Genomic DNA, 20,155 nt, shown 5'->3' on the forward strand with positions numbered 1-20,155 from the left:
TGGAGTCAGATTCATCATTCCCTCCTTCATTGGGGCTCCCCATAAATACAATACACAAGGTAAAGCATCAAGCTGATTTTAAATTTCTCACTTTAAGTGCATACCTGACCCCTGTGTTTGACTTCTGTTCTACACAAACTTTAGGACACAGATTACCTTTTGAATGCATAACCATGAAGGGACCAGCACAAGATAAACACCTCCACATTTCACTGCAATGCAAATATTACAGCATTAAAATAGTCCCATCATATGGCTTAGACTGCCCTATGAAAGCTTTAAAAAATCCTTTTTGGATAATTAAGGTGTTAATGACAAGAGGCAAGGGATCTTAAATGGTATATATATTCCTTATACATAATTATTGTACCTTCTAATTTTAGAGAGAATTCTGCTTTTCTTGAGTCTCATATAAGAGACTTTTCCCAGAAAACAGAAATCCTTAAACATTTAACCTAATCCAAGCTCAGAAAAATATGAGTTGCAAAGCTAAATTCTTGCGGAGGGTGCTTATACCCAAATCCAGACATAGGAAGACAATTTTTTAGTGCCTAGGAGAATGTTATCTCAAGTTACAGAACTCTATTTGTAACAGAACAGAATTTGTGTTCTTTAGTTATGTTCTGCACTAATTTTTTTTTTGTAATTTACGTTAAAAATTAAACACCGTATACAGAGGAAGTTATTAATAATCTCAGTAGAAATTAAAAAAATAAAAGAAATCTGTTTCTGTAATTGAATTTGCCAGAAAGGAATATTGCTTACTGAGATAATTCTAAGTGTTTGAGATTTTTATGCCCCTTTTAACATTGGAAAAAAAAATAGTTACTTTCCAGATATGCTTAGAAAAGGATAAGACTAGGAATATCATCCTAAAGTCTTGTGATAGAGAAATATTTATTTAAGATTTAAAAAACCCAGACTCAAGTACCTGACTTGAATCAAATAACAATTTAAAATTCTAAATTCTGTTTCTTACATCCCAGGTGATTGCAAAACTCTTCAGGGATGAAACCAGTTTTTATTTTCTGTCACAGGTGTTATTTATACAAGAAATTAAAAACAAACAAACAAACCCTCCAAAAAAATCTCACCAACCCAAACCAGCTGTGGTAAAACGTGGTACAAGGAGCCATGACATTTCAGGCAAGATTAACATTTGCCACCAAGTCATTTGGTACTTTTTTTTTCCCCTTACCTAAATTTCCATCTCTGATTTGATAAAAATTATGACCAAAGACAATTTCTGGTGGTTTGCTCCTTTGGATGTTCACATGTTAAAAAAAAGGAAAGGAAAGGAAAGGGAAAGGAAAGGAAAGGAAAGGAAAGGAAAGGAAAGGAAAGGAAAGGAAAGGAAAGGAAAGGAAAGGAAAGGAAAGGAAAGGAAAGGAAAGGAAAGGAAAGGAAAGGAAAGGAAAGGAAAGGAAAGGAAAGGAAAGGAAAGGAAAGGAAAGGTAAGGTAAGGTGAAATTACTGAGCTGTCAGAAAAATGACACTCACAAAAATACATAGTGAAAAAAACTTTTACTCTTTCCATCAATTGGAGAAAAAACCTGTGAACTTGCATTCCACAAGCAACTAAGAATTGACTTCTATTAGGAAAGAACAAAAAGATAGTATTTCATTTAATTAATGTCTTTTTTTTTTAATCAGTTAGAAAAAAATATAGGGCTTGTGATATGAAGAGGATTTAGTATATTATAAAACTAGTACAAACTGTATCTATCTATTTTTTTCTTACAGTCTAGGAAAAAATGTCTCATTTACAAAAATTGTGGGAACCACAACTGATGGCTTTCCCCTAAAATACATGGAAGAAATAGGGGCATGGAAACAGATGATACAAGCAAAATATTAGATTAGAAGCTTTCCCTGACTGTGAAGTAGGAAAACCATACCACAGTGAACTTTGAAATGGATTAAAAACCATTAAGATTTAATTAATTAATTAATTAATTTTCAGGGCTGCAAATGACACCCAACCTATTTCTGCTGTGATGGCCAAGGCTTTCCAGTGATCACTGATGTTTGGTGAGTCTGCTTCGTGATGAAAGTCCTGCTGCAAGTTCTGGGAGATAAACCAGTGCTTGAATTTGCAGCATTTTAACTGTTCTGCAGTAAAACGCTGGCACAAATGTTCTTATCTCAAGTGAGCACATGAGATAAGCTGATCTGCAAGGGAAGCCAGGTCTTTCTGCATGGAGAGTGTTGAGCTAGAATGTCTTGGCCTCTGCTTTGGGCTCTTCAGGTTTAATGTCAGCTCTTTCAATAGCTAAAAAAGGCTCAAGATTTCCTCCATGGGTTCAGAGATGAAGGGAGGCTCCAGCTGAGCGTGTTCCCTGTCACTGTCAATTCTCTCCACTCTCAAAACCAGATCCTTGTGCGTTTCTTGATTGTAGATATAGCCTGAAAAATCTTTGAACAGTATATATGAAGCAGAGGAATTTTTTTTCCTTGCTATAAATCCATTACTTGAAGCATTATGGTGTGTGAGAAGGAGGGACACAGATTCTTTTTAAAGACTTCATGTTTTCTTACTATATATAATTGTATTTTTTGATGTTTACCTGTGTTATGTGTCAAAATATTTGTCTGTGAGATATATGGCATCTCATGCTGATATATTTCAGATTAGGCTTTTATTAGGTCACAGCATAAGCATAAATAAGCAATCATTAAACTCTTAATTTCTGCTAGATTAGTACAGTGAAGTTCAGAGTGCAGAAGTTGTGTTATGGCCAATACATATTAGAAGAATGAAACAGAAAATTAAAATAGTCAACATTTATTCACAACTTGTTCTGTGGGAGATGTTCACTCTCCAAATACAGTATGCTAAATGTATCAGAATCTAAACATTGCAGGAAAATACAGAGCTGTTTCTAGCTGTGTGGTTGCCATGGTTTAGATCCAGGAAAACACTCAAGAAAAGATTTAATGTTCATCTTGAGCTGATAAAAAGTTGTTTACATCCAGCTCTGCCCTCTGTTTCTTCCTGTGGATTCTTGTGATTTCCATAGAATTCAATCTTATGGTCTCTCAGCCCCTTGACTGAACGGAAGGGTTTGCTGATATGACAGAAAAATAAACCGAAAAAAGGTTTTGTATTGGTTTTATCTTGAATCACTGAACTGAATTGACCCAAGACTGTGTCCCAAAGAGTGGGATAGAGAAGGATGTGGGAATATGTAGCCATAAGCAGGATAAAGGACACAGCTGCACCTTACAAAAGGAGCCTGCAGTTGGAACAGCTTTAGAAGAGTTGGGCAAATTTTTAGCTAAACAGGTCTCTGTGAAGAACTTCTCTGCATTCCAGGTTTCTGAAAGTGTTCTCTGAAAGATCGTGGGGATTGATGTCATGGAGCCTTTGATGATTGGGAAAAGATATGTTTTGCACCCATCCTCAGGAAAAAGACAGGAGGGACAGTAGTTTATGGGAAGGAATCATCTCCTCTGCTCAGCACTCAGAGACCATGCCTGGAAAACCACTTTTGGTTTTGCCATGCCTTTCCCCTAGAAGAACACTGAGTGACTGGAGTAAGAGCAGCAAAGACTGCCACGATGACAAAGGGGCCTGGAGCACTTGCCCTGGAGGAGAGGGAACCTTCAGCCCCCCAGCACGCCTGAGGAACTGGCTGGGAAGCTGAAACCAGGCTCTTGATGTGGGGCACTGTGGGAGGAGAAGATACAGCGGGCTCAGATTAAAAAGGGAGAGTTTCAGACTGGATAAAAGGGAAATCCTACCTGCCATGAGGACAATCAGCCTGGCAGATTGCCCATCCTCATAGAGTGGCTAGGGAAATGGCCAGTGACATTGATGCCTCAGGTTTCAGCTTTTATGTTTTTCAGATTCTGTGCTGCTTTAGTGTGTGGGTCTGGGCTTCATATTAGGGATCTGAGCTCTCTGCACAGAGCAGGGAGACAAAACAATTCCTGCTCTAGCTGGACACCAAGGACAAATGATCCAAATCTCAGCCCAGGAGCACAAACCCCGTGGGCTGCAGAGAGAAAAACAAGCAGGATGGGACTGCAGGGGCTGCAGCTGGGGTTGGACACTGAACTGCAATGTGCACATGGAGCAGAGCTGAGCCCAGGGAGAGACCCCGGCAGCGCTCGTGCATTTTGGGACCATTTGGGTTCATCCTGGGTGCAGCCCTGGCTGGGCTCTGGTGCTGCCCAAGGTGGATCCATGGAGGAGATCCTTTGAATCAATCCCTGCTTTATTCTGTAACTCCATCCAGCCTCTAGCCATTCATGAGGTATCAACATGAATTCCAAACTGGACCATTGGAAGGGTTGTGATCAGTGTCACAAAGTCCAGAAGAGGTCCAGTCACTGGAGTCCCTCAGTCATCAATAATGAGGTCAATGTTGTCTGATATCCTCAATCACAACCTGGATGATAGGACAGAGTATCTTGCTGTACCCTTATTTGATGGTAAGCTTAGTTGAAATATCCTTTTATATCCATTCCCACTTAATTTATGATTAAGTCACAAAAAAACAACTGTAAAAGATCTTGGAACTTCTTTAAGGTACTGTTGTTGCAAGATATAACCCACGTAAAAAGGTGCTGAGCACTCCAAAATCCATCAGCCAGAACAGTCAATTCATAATACACTGTGTGATTTTGCTTACATTCTATAATGGGCTTTTAGATACTCTTTTAAAGCAGGCCAGAGAATTTGCAAGTAGAGTATAATTTGAGTTATTTATTACCATATTGTGGTGTGTCATTCTAGTGAGAACACTCCAGTGACTCTGAGCAGAACTGCCCTTGGAAAACTGGCACTTACATGCCTGAGCTTTTTAATAAGCCTCTGATACTAAAGATATGATTTGGCTTAATATTTTATGGTCAGTTTTTCTAATTAAATGCATCATATTTTCATTTAATGCTACTTAATGTTTTACTAAGTGCAGTTTCATCAGAACAAGGTGCTTGTAGTCCAAGTGTTCAGGCATAGAGTTCTACAGGAGATAAAAATGATAACAAGTAGATGTTTTGGTTATGTTTCATATATAGACAAAAACTGATATTCTGAAGGGGTTTTTATAGTCCAAATTCCTACTATTAATTATATTGTTGATGTACTTTTTGAACTTTTCTCTGTTTGGGCAATGGAAATTGTTACAGTTGAGTATGGCCAGTGTTATTTTCAGGTTCTCCCTAAGGGTTTTGTTTTGCTTGGTGCAGTAGATAATGCAAACAGTTCAGGGCTATAATTACTAATTTAGAGGTATTGCCATTAGAAATAAAACAAAAGGCTTGGAATATTTTTCTTGGTCTCAAATCTAGCAGGAGCTGGTCTGACTCAAGTTTGTCTTGATTGTACCACACTAAAAATGTATCTGGCAAGGACCTATTTACAGCATAGGAGATTTTGCACCTTTCTGGCTTATAAACAGAGAAAAATACAATATATTCACAGAAAGCTTTTGAGTTTGGGTTGTATTTAGCTGGTTTTGTTTAGGGTTTTTTGGTTTTTCTTGTTTTGTTTCCTTGAAGGCAATATATAAATTTATTACTGACATTCTCTGGACTTTCTTTGGCTGTGAAAAGTTCCTGCAGACAGGCTCTTATGAGAAATTTATAAATTATTTTGTTTTCATGCACACAGTGAGGATAATAGTAGTAAAAAAAAAAAAAATCAAATGTAACTGTAGGATTCTGGAATTCAGAAATAGAAACAAACCCCAGGTATGTAACACTAGAGAGCATATTGTAGAGGCACTAATGGGGATTATGACTGTGAGGAAAAAATACCTCGGGGTTTAACATCTGAATCTTGAATTGTTTTCCATGCTTTGTGTGCCCACAGCTGTTGACTGCTGCTGAAAAAAGCAGGAGGGAGAAGAATAGAAACACCCGTTCATCAGCAGGTATTTTCATGTAAATACCCAGTTGCAGACAGTTCATTTCAGAATTAGTTCATTGGAATTTTAATTAGCTGAGGTTCTATATGAAGCTTTAATTAGTGTATAGAAAACTGTAGCTGCTCAGAACACACTTTTGTAGTGATGACAGCTCAGCGTGTGGGGTGGGAAGAATCTCTGTTTCCAATGGACCTAAACAATTTGGAAAAGATGCACTGAAAGCCAGGAGCCAAGCAGATTGTTACTGCATGGATTTGCAAAAGCAGGCAAACCAAACAGGGGAAAAGACATCCATTTTATCATGTTCTGCTGGGGACAACTCTTTGTGGTAAAAATGCTGCAGTGAAGGTAATGAATTTTGGATTTGAAACCCTCATACTGCTGGCTTATGTCTTCTTGCTTGTCTTTTTGTTCTGTTTCCCTCTGGAGGCCTGCTGGTGTCTCAGAATCAATTGTTGCCCAGAGGGCAATGAAACAGGACAATTTTAATTGTCCTGCAACTTGATGATTTGCATTGCAATGTAACTGCTCTATTTAAAGGGTTCAAATCTTTTCTGTAAAAGTTTTGAGTTTGGTAAGCCAAGAGTGCTTTGAGTGTGGACCTATCACAATTTATAAAATGCAGCCTTACCCAGGGGGCTGTACTTACCTTTTAGATATGGTTAAGAATCAGAGATTTTCCACTTTATTATGAAGCTGATCAGCAGATTCAACCAGAGATAGAGTAGGTTTTGTTTTCTATCATATCCTTGTCTTGATTTATTTTAAAAAAAATCATAAACCCTTCTGTTTGTTGAACTGAAAACAAATGGATGTAGGTCTCCAGTGAGCTGAGCTGGGTCAATGGGGATATTTTCTGCCTGTCTGAATCATAGTGAGATTTTTTATGTTCACTTTGTGTGTCATAAGACTATCATTTATAAGATAAGAGCCTCATCCTGTTCCTGCTGAAGTCAATGGGTGTTTTTGCAATTGCTTTTCAACAGTAGTAGGATTGATGACTGGAACTGAGCAGCTGCTGAAAGGTTAGTTTTAAAGCAGAATTGTGGTCAGAAAAGCAAAGTGACCCTGTCAAGCTGACATGCTGAGAGTACTACATTTATTTTTTCTCTGTGACATCCAGACCAAATCTGCTCAGTTTACAAGTCAAACATTTTTCATTGACTTCCAGAACTGCAAAGTCAGCCTCAGTCTGGAGAATCAAAGCTGTTACTTCTGCTTCAGTCTGCAGAAGATTCAACATTTAGAGCTTGGCTGACATGGCACTGATGCATGGCTGAATCCAGCCTGTCCTAGCTCTGGAGGGTAAAAGCTGCTACAGGAAAAATGTATTTGTTAGGACAACAAACAGACATGGCTTGCAGAGATAAGGAGATATACTGGGAAAGTAAATATTTTTATATCTTGCTTCTAGGTGTACCCACACTTTAATCCTTAACTTCATGCCATGATAAGGACTTAATGTTTTCACATTGTTTTACTCTGGGGCTACAGCCTAAACTGTCTTCATTGAAAAATATGTTTTCCAAAAGTGCTTCCTTTTTATGATAAAGCTCATTTCAAGGTCAGTTTAAAACTTCAGAAGCCAAATCTGAAAGAGGTGATTTCTTCCAGATCATGAAATTCCTTGTTTACTCCCAAGGGTTCACCAAGATCAGGAATATGGATTGGAGAGGTAATTCAGTTTATTATTTAAGAGATCTTAACATTATATAATCGCAGGTGGGGCTTCATCAGATGCTGGCTTGTCATATCTGTGCTTTAGTCTGAGCCTGCCCTCAGAATCTTGGTATGGCTAACTGATTTCTGCCACCATTTATACCACATATACCATGCTGGATAATGTTTGATGGCTGATGTCTGAAACTGGAGCTGTTTTTAGGGGCAGCCAAGTATTAATGACTCTTCTGTAAGTGTGAGCATGCACTGCACCGTAGGCACAGAGTGAGTGGTGCTTGGGGTGGGGCTGTGGCTCATCCCTGAGTGGCTGCAGCTGTGCAGCACAGGTGAGCAGCATTGCAGGGAACGAGCCATGGAGTGCCCAGGGGCACTGACCAACCACAGAGGGCACAGAGGGCACACAGGTGCAGGGCATTGACTTGGGGGTATAAAAGGCTGGGCTGGGGGACGAGGAGGGCACATTCTGCAGCGCTCCGGAGGGGAATGGTGTTCCTGTGTGTGGGTTGAAGCCTTCTGAAGAGGTAAGGTGTTAGTCTTTATGGGTTGAAGCTTTCTGATTTTATATGGTGACATTCTGTGTCTTGTGGAAGTCTCAGCTGTGATATGTGCTGTGACGTTACACCTCATGAGCTCCTGGGATGCTACAAAAGCTCATCAGGTTTTTAATGCCAGAAATTTTTTTGCATGCTTTCTCTGGTTTTGGGGTTTTTTGTTCCTCAAATTTAATGAAAGGTCACTAAAATCTTGCTGTTTGCTTTCATCTCTAGAGTTTTTCCTTTCTTTTCTTTGCTGAACTGTTTAGTGATGTTGTTAACCTGCAGGTGAGACTTGTTTTTTTTGAAAGGAGACTCTGACTAGATAGGGGAGGAGCTGCTTGTTCGTTTTTCATCCTTGGTAGCTGATGAGCCTTGGAAGGGCAGGGGAGGATTGCCCCTCCCCAGGGAATGACTGAGCATGCCCAGGTGAGGAGAGTTTTAGTGAGATGTTGGAGAGGACAAAAAGTGGGATAGAGGATGTGAGAGGTGGGTAGAAGGCTGGAGAGTTAGAAGCTGAAGAGGAGTAAGAAAATTCTGTGTGAAGGAGCTGCTGCACTGTTTGGAGATGGTAGAAGTTGTGAAGATCTGGAGGTTTGTTCCAGCCAACGCTTCTGCATGATAAAGGATTATGGAAAAGTTTCAGCCTTCAGGAACATCACTCTAGGGTTGCAGGTTGGTTTCAAGCCTTTTTGTTTAGTGCTTTGCCTGGCAAATCCAATATTCCTCTTTTTGAGGCCTTTATTTTTGCCTTTTTTGCTTTTCCTAATTTTTTTTAAGCGCCAATGTCAGGAATTCTAAGTGTTTGGTACCTGTCAAAGTGCTCACTTTTTAAAAAAGTGAAGTGATTTGCTCTTCTTAAATTATGTAAGATGTGATCATCATTCATGTGGATTCAGCTTTTTTTGTCTTGAATTGCATAGGCTCTTCAGGAACTGTGATCTCTTTCTAGTTATGTGAAAAAACTTGAGTGGAAACATAAAGTGAAACTGAACTGTGTGTGCATAAAGATCAATGTATTGTATCCAAAAAACATTACTATTCTGCTGTGTGTGCATAGCTCAGATTTCTTGGTGCAAACAAGTAAACTTATTTTCTGGAAGACTCTGGGTCTTAAAAAAAAAACAACCAAAAAACCAAAAAAACCCCACAAAAACAACAAAACACCAAACAAACAAAAAAAACAAAACAAAACCCAGCAGGGGAAAACCAAATCCACTTCCATCCCCCATTTGGGAAAACAAACAGACCAACCCACTGGAATGTATGGAAATCCTCAAGTTAATGACATACAAACCTTGGTTCAACCTCTATGCCCTTGCAGTTGTAGAAAATCCAATTATTGCTCTTTTTACCAAAAAAAAAACCACCAAAAAAACCCCATAATCTTTCAGAAAACAGCTCATGATTTAGGGGCAGCCTGATAGCAGAAGGTGCTTATTGACTCAGGCTTTGTCAAAGGAAGATAATGTGTGGTTAGTCATGTGTAAGTGAGAACATGGACTGTGAGGTGTGCTGTACAGATCTGATGTGCACCCTGTGTGCTCTGACAGCAGTGCACAAGCTATGAGAAGCTGTTTTACCTAATGATAAAATTTTATGTTTGAAGTTGTTCTGGGAAAGGCCTTCTTTTAGCCCTTGAGACTTATCCCCTTGTCTGTGCTGTTGGTCCAGCTGTGTCTGCCTCCAGGTTCTTCTGAGTAGGTACCAGAAGGACAATGTGGTCTAACTCATAGAGTTTCTTGCTAAAATCTTCTGTTTATGAGCAGAGACATGACTTCTGTTAAGCTGAAGTATCATCATAATTTAGGAATTAAATTTCACCCCCAAATGTCTTCTAAGGAAGAGAATGGAACCTAATAACTCGGGGCTATTTTGCTTTTCTGTGAATGTCATATTTCTTCCTTTCTCGTAATACATAAATGTACAAAGCTCAGATTTGTGATTGTGGTGTTGCTTATGTTAGCAATGCACAGAAATTGTGTTTATTTCCAGTTTGTGCATCATAACAGTAATATGCTTTTTTCATACAGTGAAAAATGAGTTTACTCAATTAGTATTTTACACTTCCTTAAATCTTGTCTATCTTCTAACTCAGGTGAATGCCATTAATATACTAGAGTTTTAGAAGATGTGTATGAAAATAACTCTTCAGACAAACACTTGTTATAGAAACGCTTTATAAATCAGTAGGAAGTGTCCCACTTTCTTACTAGGAAAATATACAAACCACAACTTGCCTGAAGTCAACTGGTATTTTTCATCTTATTCTCTGTGCTGTTGAGGTGGCTTCCATTTCTGTCAAGTTCAATTGGATTTGCAGTTGCTCAGTATCAGTTCTGTGTGAGCTTTTGTAATTTCAGGGTGTTCAAAACCAGGAAGGCTCCTTTGGTTTGCACAGCCTCATCAATATCTAGTTTATAAATGATGCCACAGTCCTGTCAGTCTGATCATGTTTACCTGTCCCGTGAGGTCCTCTGGCTTCTGTTAGTCTCAGTCAAACAGAGGAGCTTTCTGCCTTGGTTTGGGAATGGTCAGAAATGGCACTCTGGAGTATTTATGTGATTAGCTGGCTCAAATAAACCAATTTCCTTTAGAATTGAACAGAAGTAATTATGAATTTGCTGCAGTGTGAACCTGACTGTTTTCACCTCCAGTGGTCGATTCCTGGGAGGATTTTGGGAGCATCTGCATTAGCCTGTTGCTGTTGAATGGGGTGGGTGTTGAAGCAGGTTTGCTGATCCTTTTTCACCTTTCCAAAGCCCAAATCTCCCTGGCACTGTTAGCCTTCAGGAACACATAATCACAGAATGATTATATACAGGTGCTTTTATTGATGAGCTCTGGGTGTCAGGGGCACAGATCCAAATCTGACTCCGTTGTGGGTTTGGGATGAACATGTTTTTATATTCTATCATTATATAACTTGCATATTAATTATTGAACTTACATTGTTCTCTTGTATACATTGATTTCCTCCAAACATAGGTTTCTCATGATCCCCCTCAAACCCTTGAACATAGTTTCTTATGATTCTTCTTAAGATTAAACAATAATTATATCTAATTACTAAACAATCATCACATCTAACAATTATATCATTTATCATATACTGGTCACAGAGGTGCAGTTTCTCATGATCTGGCAAAAGTGAGGCCTGTAGCCATAATATTTTATGCTAAATCCTTTGTTAGGATTCTCCTATTCTGGCTGAGAAGCCTCAGGAAAGAAATGTAAAAATAACTATCTGCTGCTCTGGAATGCAACAGGTGCATCTGTGATTGGGGCATGTTGGTTGTTTCTAATTAATGGCCAATCACAGTCAGCTGGCTTGGACTCTCTGAGAGTCACAAGCCTTTGTTATTGATTCCAGCCCTGTTCTTTCTAGCCTTCTGATGAATCCTTTTCTCTCTATTCTTTTAGTAGAGTTTTAATATAGCATTTTAATATAATATATATTCTAATATAATAAACCAGCCTTCTGAAACATGGAGTCAAGTTTCAGATCTCTTCACTCATCCCAGGAGCCCCTGTCAGCTCAACCAGAGAGGCAGAACATTTCCCAGGGCCTACTAAGCCTAACTTTCTTTCTAACTCCCCTGAATGTACCATGATTTTAGAAACACTTTATCCCTGTACTATCAACACGGTTCAGGAGCCAGGGATCCCTGTGTGTTCTGGAGTGCTCCAGCTGTGGCAGCACATCTGGGCTGGGCAGGCAGCATGGCTGGGGGAAAATCTGCTGCCTCCTCCTCCTCCCCTGGCACCAGGCACCCAGCAGAGCCTTTCCTAATGCGGCCGTGCTGCCTCCTGCTCGTGTAAGCAAAGCCTTTGCTAAAGGTCAGCCCGAACCACGCTGGCTGCTCTCTGTGAAAGTGTTTGCCTGGCGTGCTGCAGCATGAGGAGGATCTAAAAAGTCCTTTAGTAAAACACGTATTTTTTTCTTGTTGTGGTTCTTCTGGGCACGATCTTGCTGTTCCAAGTTCTTGAACTAAGTTTATATCTCTTTAAAATAGCTTTTAAAATAAGAATATTTTTATTTAAGAATACTGTTATTTTTAAACAGTATTTTAGAATACTCTGGGGCACTAGTTCAAATGTAATGTGGAAGTAAAGGATATTCAGTTTACATCATAGAATTGGTTCAGCTGGAAGGGACCATTTAAAAGATCTTTTAGTCCAGCCCTGCTGTAATGAGCAGGGGAATCTTTTATAGATCAGATTGCTCAGAACCTTCTCCAATCTGCCCCTGAATGTTTCCCGGGATGGGTAATCCACTGCCTCTCTCTGGGCAGCCTGTTCCAGCGTTTCTGCACCCTCAGTGTAAAAAATCTATTCCTTGAATTAAGTTCAAATCTATCCCCTTTTATTTCGGAACCACCTCTTGTCCTACTGAAAAATCTGTCCCCATCTTTCTTATAAGCCCCCTTTAAATATTGGAAGGTTGTGATAAGGTATAAATTGTAGTATATTTTGATACAGGTAGGCCATATAAATAATCTGTAAATATATTTCAAGTATTCTGTGTGAGTTATCCAGGGATATTAATGTTGTGTTTGCTATTTTAAGTGTTGTTTAGCATATTCCTTAGTTACCAATGGACTACCAAGTATTTTATCATCTTGTTGTGATACCAACCCACCATCCTGCTTCTCTTCAGGCATACCAGAAAAATCTTTTCGCCCTCTCTGCTTCATTAGAAATATTTTTATGTAGGAATTTCCCTATAGCTAGGTATTCCTCTATTTGTTCATAAATTCTGCATTTGTCAGCCAAGTTATAGCAGCACAAACTTAGATATTAAGAGGTCTGCAGTCTGTGCCTCCTACTCAGGCTCTTGGTTAGTCTGAGGCAACTAATTTAGAGTCAAGGTGCTGCAGATCTGGGGGTTCACATATTTGTATGGATTTTTGTTTGTTTCAGCTTCTTGCAGTCTCATTTAAAGAATAATTCTTCTTCCATTTTCCTTAAAAACAGACAACTGAATATTGTTATGAAAGAAGAAGAAACCAGCCTAAACCACTACTGAGACACTATCACAGACAACTTTGTTAAGAAATTATTTTATTTACAAATGCATTCCTAAGAAATGAAACTTGACTTTGGATGTATTAAAAGCAGGGGAACAGGCCCCCTTATCTGCCCATATTGCATTGAAATGTTCATTTTGTATTCATGTTACTGCTTGTTAGAAGTGCATTTTTTGTGAGGTTAGTCATTCCCTTAGATGTACACTTTACAGTCTTGGGAGGCTCATGTGGGTGACAGAACTCAAAATACTCACCAGAGATCTAATTTGCAGTAACAATACCTTATTATTAATAAGTATTTAAAACAAAATCTGGCCAGCAAGCAGCCTGTCCTCTCTTAAACTTCAGCAACAAAACGTTTTGCCCTTCAGTGCGTTTGGTTCCTGGTTTTGAAGAAATGCTACAAACTGAGAGCTTATTCTGTTTACAGCTGGAATTTTTCCCTGCAATTAACAAAATTGCTCCTGCCTCCTTTTAAATATAACTTGGCCACCTCCTCTGTATTGTTCTTTCTTGAAGAGTATTCTTGACTTCATTGACATTCAACAATGTTGAGGTATTCTGCTAATTATTCCCAGCATGAATGCCTGCTTATAATTGCAATTTATCATGAATGCATAAGATTGGTTAATGATTTTTTAAAAAAATATTTTACTTTTTTTTCCCTCAAGTCTTGAGGGTTTTATTGTTTCTAAAGCTGCTGAATAACCTGCTGGCTTGAAAATAATAGTTAATGCATACCACCTACTGGTAATAATTGCATTAAAGCTTTTTGCCCCTTCTAGTGTGTTAATACTGCAGAGCTTTAGGAATTCTTTCCAGCCAAAGAGCTGAATTTTTCTTGAGTGCATCAAGGAGACTTCTAGCAGATGATGACTGACTGCTGTGTACTAAATAAATGTGTGTATTCCTCCTGGGATATTCCTAGACATAATAAGCACATTCTCGGATAAATATTGCTCATACACAACCAACTTCCTGATGTGGTGTAGGCAAGAAAGAGCCCTGAAATGGTTTTGCTGAAGCCAGAGCAAAAAGGAGATGGAAAAGTTGAGTCTCTAAATTGAATGGTGACAATTTACTGATGTGGAAGGGAAATGCCTGGCTGGGGCCTTTCCCACAGCTCAGAACAGGCCTCTGCTAGATGTGGTTGGGTTTGAGCTCATTTCTGGAGCAGTTATCTCAAACTTGCTTCTCTCACACTGTAGCTCTCCATTTCTCCTGGGGCTGGCTCCAGTTTGGTGGGTGACCCCACTGCTCTGTAGTTTTGTGCTTGGAACTGATTGTTTTTAAGGCTGGGAGTCATCATTTCTGCCTTGGAAGGAGCTCTTTTGTATAGTGGCAGAGTATTGAATTTTATTCCTCCATTTCTCTGTGTTTCTGGGTAGAGAATCTGTCTGATTGGAAGTGGCAACAAATACAATAATACATATTCTTTTAATAAAGATTAGCTTTGCGTGTTTTAAACTGTAGACTCTGAAACAAAATTCCTTGGCTGTTCATGATAATTATTACAATGCTCATGGACTTTGAAGTAGATCTTTCAAAGACTAACCAAAAGTGTCATTCTGGACATTATTACAGAGAGCAGTCTCTCTGTGCTGACTTCTGGAGGAGGAAAAAGCCAAAAAAGAAGGTATTTGGGTAGGACTTGATTAATCGCTAAGCCTCCAAGTAATCCTATTACATTTTTTGGACTTGCTGCTAACTACTGGGTTCTTGCTACTGCTAATTGAATTTGTGGCATAGGCTTTCAAAGAGCTTTAATTCCCATTATATTGTCTGTACTTGATATTGTGTGTGAAGATTCACTGAAATGTGCAAAGCAGCAAGGCATATAAAAAAGGGAGATGATGGCATGAACTCAGAGTGACCAGACAGATTCAGAAAACAATTATGAAAAGGAAAGTTGTGTTGTTTCTGCCCTGTGACTTCTTATCTGGACTGTGACCTTGAAAGTGGCATTTGGTACTGCCTGCCTGTGAAAAGTAGCTGCTTTCCCCTCTGCATTTCTCTGTGCATTGATCAGAAAAAGAAGGGGTGGAATTTGCTTCACTTCATGAAGTTTAAGCACATGTCTCTGATTACTTTATTGCAGAGTTTAAAAAGGGAGAAAATCTCCACGCTAAAGTATTTATCCTTGGGTTCCTTTGGTGGAGAGAGGTTTTTGGAGGATATTGTGGAAATATTCAGTATTTGAAGCCATGTAAAATGCTGAGAAGTAATTCCTGCCTAAAAAACCATCAGTTATCTTGTTCAGAGCAGATTTGAGTCACTTAAAATAGGTGGAAATTACTTTTTTTATCCTTAAGTGGAAGAGTCTTGAGATTGTAAGGGGTGCGAGGAGTTGTGGCTCTTTCTTTTATCTGTTTTTTTGGGTTTTTTTTTTTTTGCAATTTGGCAGCACAGAGTAGAAGAACTTTCTTCCACAGAGCAGTTGCCTGATGCAATTCTAAGGAAAGTAGGATTAAAAACTCCATGTCTGCCTTGCTTCCAGAGCTGGTCATTACAGTGTGTGGGCACAGGGAAGGAAGTGGTGTCAGGAGGAGGAGAAACTGATGAGCTGAGCGCAGTGGAGTTCTAAGCCAGCACTAATTAATCCTGCCCATGTTATGGTCCAAATGTGTTCCTGAATGGCCCTGATGCAAAATTCATGCCAAAATTTCTTTTTTCCCCCTTTTTTTCTTCCTATTCCAGCTGCAATTAGATGGATGAAGAAAAATGACACTAAGTGATTTATTTAGGGGCATGGAGGGCCAAAATTTTAAAGCAGATTTATCATCATCTTAGAAAAACCAAAACATTGAAACACACTATTTTTATACAGGTCTGTCTACTATTTTAATCTGATTCTGATTCTTTTATTTTAAGAAAAGAGGGCCTGTGTTTTCCCAGAAATTATATTTATGTTGGTATATATCTGGTATCTGTAGAGGCCAAACGTAGAGAAATACAGCAGCTAGTGCTAGCTGTATTTATGTAAATCCTGTAGCAGTTTAGTAAGGAATAATTCTTAGGTAAAAATTGAGTTAAAAGTCAAGCATCTTGTACTCAATGTTTTAAGGGACCAAAGTAATTCCTATTTTTCAATAAAAGATTCAGCAGAATGTCAGGTTGCTGAAGCTCAGCTTGACTGGGAAAAAATGCTTACTAATTTTAAACAAAGCCAAAAGTGAACAAAAAATATTGTGCATTCTTATTGCAGCTTCGAGTTATCAGTGCCATGGAATAAGTTGGTTCAGCTACAAATTCCTGGGGTAGGCAAGGGCTTGTTGCTGTGGCTTGCATGAGATGGAGGGAGGACAACCCTTGCCTATGGTTGTCATCATCTGCTCTTCCCACAGGCCATGGGAAGTATTGCTGGTTTATCTCCAGCAGGAATTCCCATGGCCTGCTCATACAGCTATTCCATTCAAATGCTTTCTGTTCTCTTTTAAAACATTTCACGTGGTTTAATTTCACCAAACTTTGTTTTTCGTACTTTAAGAAGAAAAAAGTGCATTATCTATTTTTTTCATCAAAAATGCACTCAAGCAAAAGGAAAAACCTTTTGCTGCTTCTGATGTCCTGCTGTTACTCCCCAGTGTTAATGTCTGACTTAAAGATTAATTAAAATAAATATCAAGTGCTACTGAAATAATTAATAAATTATACAATTTACATTCGATTGTAAGTGGAAGAATGTCTTTCACTTCCCTTTAAAAAATCAGCATGGTTCCAGCAGGGAAGGAAGCATGTTAATTACAATGCCTCCATGAGACTTTACAATTCATGGCTGAGAGCTGATCACAAGATGCAAAGGAGGCAGAGCAAGTATTTTAATGTTTGATACTTCTGTGCTACTAATCCCAAAGGTTGCTATTAAAATACATAAGAAAATCTGTTGTGCTTTTCCAGCAGTTTGATATTTCCTGAACTTTTTAGAAGAGTTAGCATCCAATCCTAAATGGCTCTGTTTCCATGCAACTTTTGGCATTGCAGGAACAATGGAGTTCCTCCTAAATCATCATGTAAAATCTGAATTAGTTTCTTTAGCTTTTTACAAAATCTCCAAAATCTTCATAGCTTTTTTTAAACATACATGTTATGACCAGCATTTATATAGTTTCCTGGCACAGTAATCAGAACAAAAGATTGAAGCAGCAGATATAATGTGTCTAAGACACAGCCAAAGTGTCTGGTGTAGTTTATAAAATAATTTTAAGATGCCAATGCATATTTGAATGCATTTGTTAATATGGAGAGTAATAGCATCTGTTAATAGAACAGTGGCAAGAGGAAGAGGAGACAAGTATCTTCTACAGGGCTGGCTATCAAGTTACTGCTGGTACAAATCATAAAATCATCTTAGATGTACAATCACAAAACCAACTGTGCAGGGTCGGGTTGAACAGATTTTGGAAGAGGGGAGAACTATAATTCAGATCTGTAGGAAGTTGAATGGAAGCAAAACTCTTTCTGAAATGGAGGCCTTTGCTGTTTCCAGACAAACTCAAATCCCTCTTTGCTGGCATGGCAGCTTCACAGCCATGTTTGCATGTGGTGTTTTTAGGTTTTTTTTTGTTTTTTTTTCATCTTACTGTTTGAAACTGTGAAGAAGGCACTTAATGGATAGCTTGGAAAAGCTTCATAAGCACTGAAGACAGGATTTTGTAACTGAGATTTCTGGCCAGAAGTTGTGCTGCCTCTTCTGCCTGTTAGAGGAGCCTGAGCAGAAGATTGCAGACTTTCACCTCCAGGACTAGCTGGAAGTGAGAGGTGTGACCCAGTGTCCCATGCTGGTAGCTTGCTAGTACCCAGTCTGGGGTACAAATTCATGGTGTTAACACAATCCCATCTGGCAGGATGTATCCCAGGATTTTTCCCCTTGTGGCTCCATGGAAAGCTTTTCCTGAGAGATGTTTCCTTGTCACTGTGAACTGAGCAGGGAAATTCATGTTCGCCCAGGACTCCCAAGCCTCTTCATTAAATCTTATGCTGTCCCATTCCCTGTTGTATAATTTAATGCTGCAGAGCAGTAGGAGACAACTGAAAATAGCTGTGTTTGTGATGCAGGCATTTAACAAATTATCTCAGCAAATCTGAACAATTACCTAAGTGCAGTGAAGAATGTGTCTGTTAATTGTGGTGGTCATTAGTCACTTACTGCCTGGGATCCTGAACTCTTGTAGCTATTGTTCTGCTACTTAATTTCTGACTTAGAAGTACTCAATTTATTTTTTGTACATGTTTTAATCATGTCTATTTCATTACAAGCACTTTCATTTTAGTTGCAAACTCTTTTTGGAGGCAGGAAAGATTGTCTCTCATTTCCATATAACAAACTAAGATCTTGATTTTATTTTGGAAAAATCAACCAGAACCGTGTCTGACAAAAAGGTCTGTGGTTGTAAAGGGACTGTGCAGTGTGGATATGGTATTCAGGCTTAGAAAAATTGTTGGGAAAGTTTTTTTGTTGTTTTGTTTTGCTTGTTTCCAATTTGGATTAACAACTCTTCTTTTTTCCCTGGGGGGAAAAATGGGGAGCACAACCAAAAGAATAGCTATTTAATTTGATAATGCTGATTACTATTGGGCTTTGACCTAAAGGCTCATTAACCTTTGTCCCAAAAAGCTTATCTAAATAACTCAGCGTTTATATTGGGAGTGGGAGAGCAGAGGATGTGGATTTTTGAGCTCTTTTGGAATACCACTGGCTCTGCATTTAGAACAGACTTGACCTTTCTCAGGCTCAGGTCCTGGGCTCAGTGTTCACCAGACTTTCTCAATGACTTTTTGTTCTTAAGGAGGGGGGAAGTCCACGCTTGTCTGGCTCGAGAATGTTTTTAATGCAGGTTTTAGTTTGCAAAATTAATGCCTTCAGAATACAGGATGTTTGAGGGGAATGCCGTGAAAAGAGAATATTCTGCTCCATAGTCAATTCTGTGGCCTGTATGCTGCTTCTTGAATCGCTTGGGGAAGATGGATGATGTTGGTGCTTATGAGACTTCTTGGAAGTTATTTAAATATATTTCTCTGCACTCTTGCACTGTGAAAAAGAATAGCAAGATCAAATGAGGGGAAATACTTCTCTTCTGTCCATTTGTAGTACTGAACATCTGTCTTTGCAGCTGCAGTGGCATGGCCGAGCGTTTTTATTCCGTTTTATTCAATTTCTTGAGGAGTGGACATATCCACAGTGACTTCCATGTGTTAAATCTAGATATGTGTGATACATACAACATGCAGTTAAATATTTTACTATAGGATTTAATGCTGAACCTTATATATTCTGTAATATAAATATTTTCTTTAAATGAGGTAGCAGAGATTAGTTAGTTAAAGAGTATTTGTGCATCTTAATTTTTTGATGAAAGCTTACAAGGAATTTTGAATAGTTGAGGTCATCACAAGATTGGAAGAGGAAATTTGAGTCAGGAACAAATACCAACTTTATTCAAATCCTCTAAACACTGACTAAACAAAAATCAGGAATCAGTTATGCAAGGGAGAGATTCTTGAGTCTGATTTCAGTTCTTTGCCCAATTCTTGGAGAACTTTAGGAACAAGAAAGCATCAAAAACATATTCTTAGCTCATATCTATAAATTTCATATAAATGCTTACAAGATCTCTATGGAAGAAAATGAGAGAGAATGAAACTGATTAAATAAATAAATTAGGGAGAATTAGCCATCATTGCATTCAGTGTTGGACAAATTCCAACTTCAAAACAAGTTGCAAGAAATTTTTCTAAGAAATAAAAGCCTTAAAAAACTACATTGTTTTAAAATATAGGTGTTTCAATTTGCTTCAAGATTTTCTGGACTGGGTCTTGTGAGCATCTTTTGTGATATTAATCAGATGTACAGTAAATTTAAATTTTCAATTCCTTCTGACCACTTGCAGTTGCAAAGAAGTGCTGAATGGAGCCCTCACTACAAGTGAGCATCGAGCCAACTACTGCACAATTGAAAATGAGTGAAATAACCAAACCTGAATAGCCTGAACCTGAAGAGGGAAAAGTCTCTTCTGTGCCTGAATCAGGAAGGGTCTAC

The 20,155-nt window shown here is 38.7% G+C and overlaps 1 protein-coding gene across 17 annotated transcripts in view; it reads left to right on the plus strand.

The window, feature by feature from the left end:
• The first annotated feature begins 7,950 nt into the window (after positions 1-7,950).
• PIK3C2G (phosphatidylinositol-4-phosphate 3-kinase catalytic subunit type 2 gamma) overlaps positions 7,951-20,155 on the plus strand; it is a 241,376-nt gene continuing 229,171 nt past the window's right edge. For 7 of the 17 annotated variants that reach the window (XM_064421380.1, XM_064421381.1, XM_064421379.1 and 4 more), the window contains exon 1: positions 7,961-8,077. The gene's annotated coding sequence lies outside the window, so the exon portion shown is untranslated. Of the gene's footprint in view, positions 8,078-8,444; positions 8,765-20,155 lie in introns of those variants that run through there. The other 10 variants (XR_010362871.1, XM_064421393.1, XM_064421384.1 and 7 more) reach the window with 8 other exon arrangements.

This window comes from Passer domesticus, chromosome 5 (genome assembly GCF_036417665.1).
Source record: "Passer domesticus isolate bPasDom1 chromosome 5, bPasDom1.hap1, whole genome shotgun sequence".
NCBI classification, from domain to species: Eukaryota; Metazoa; Chordata; class Aves; order Passeriformes; family Passeridae; genus Passer; species Passer domesticus.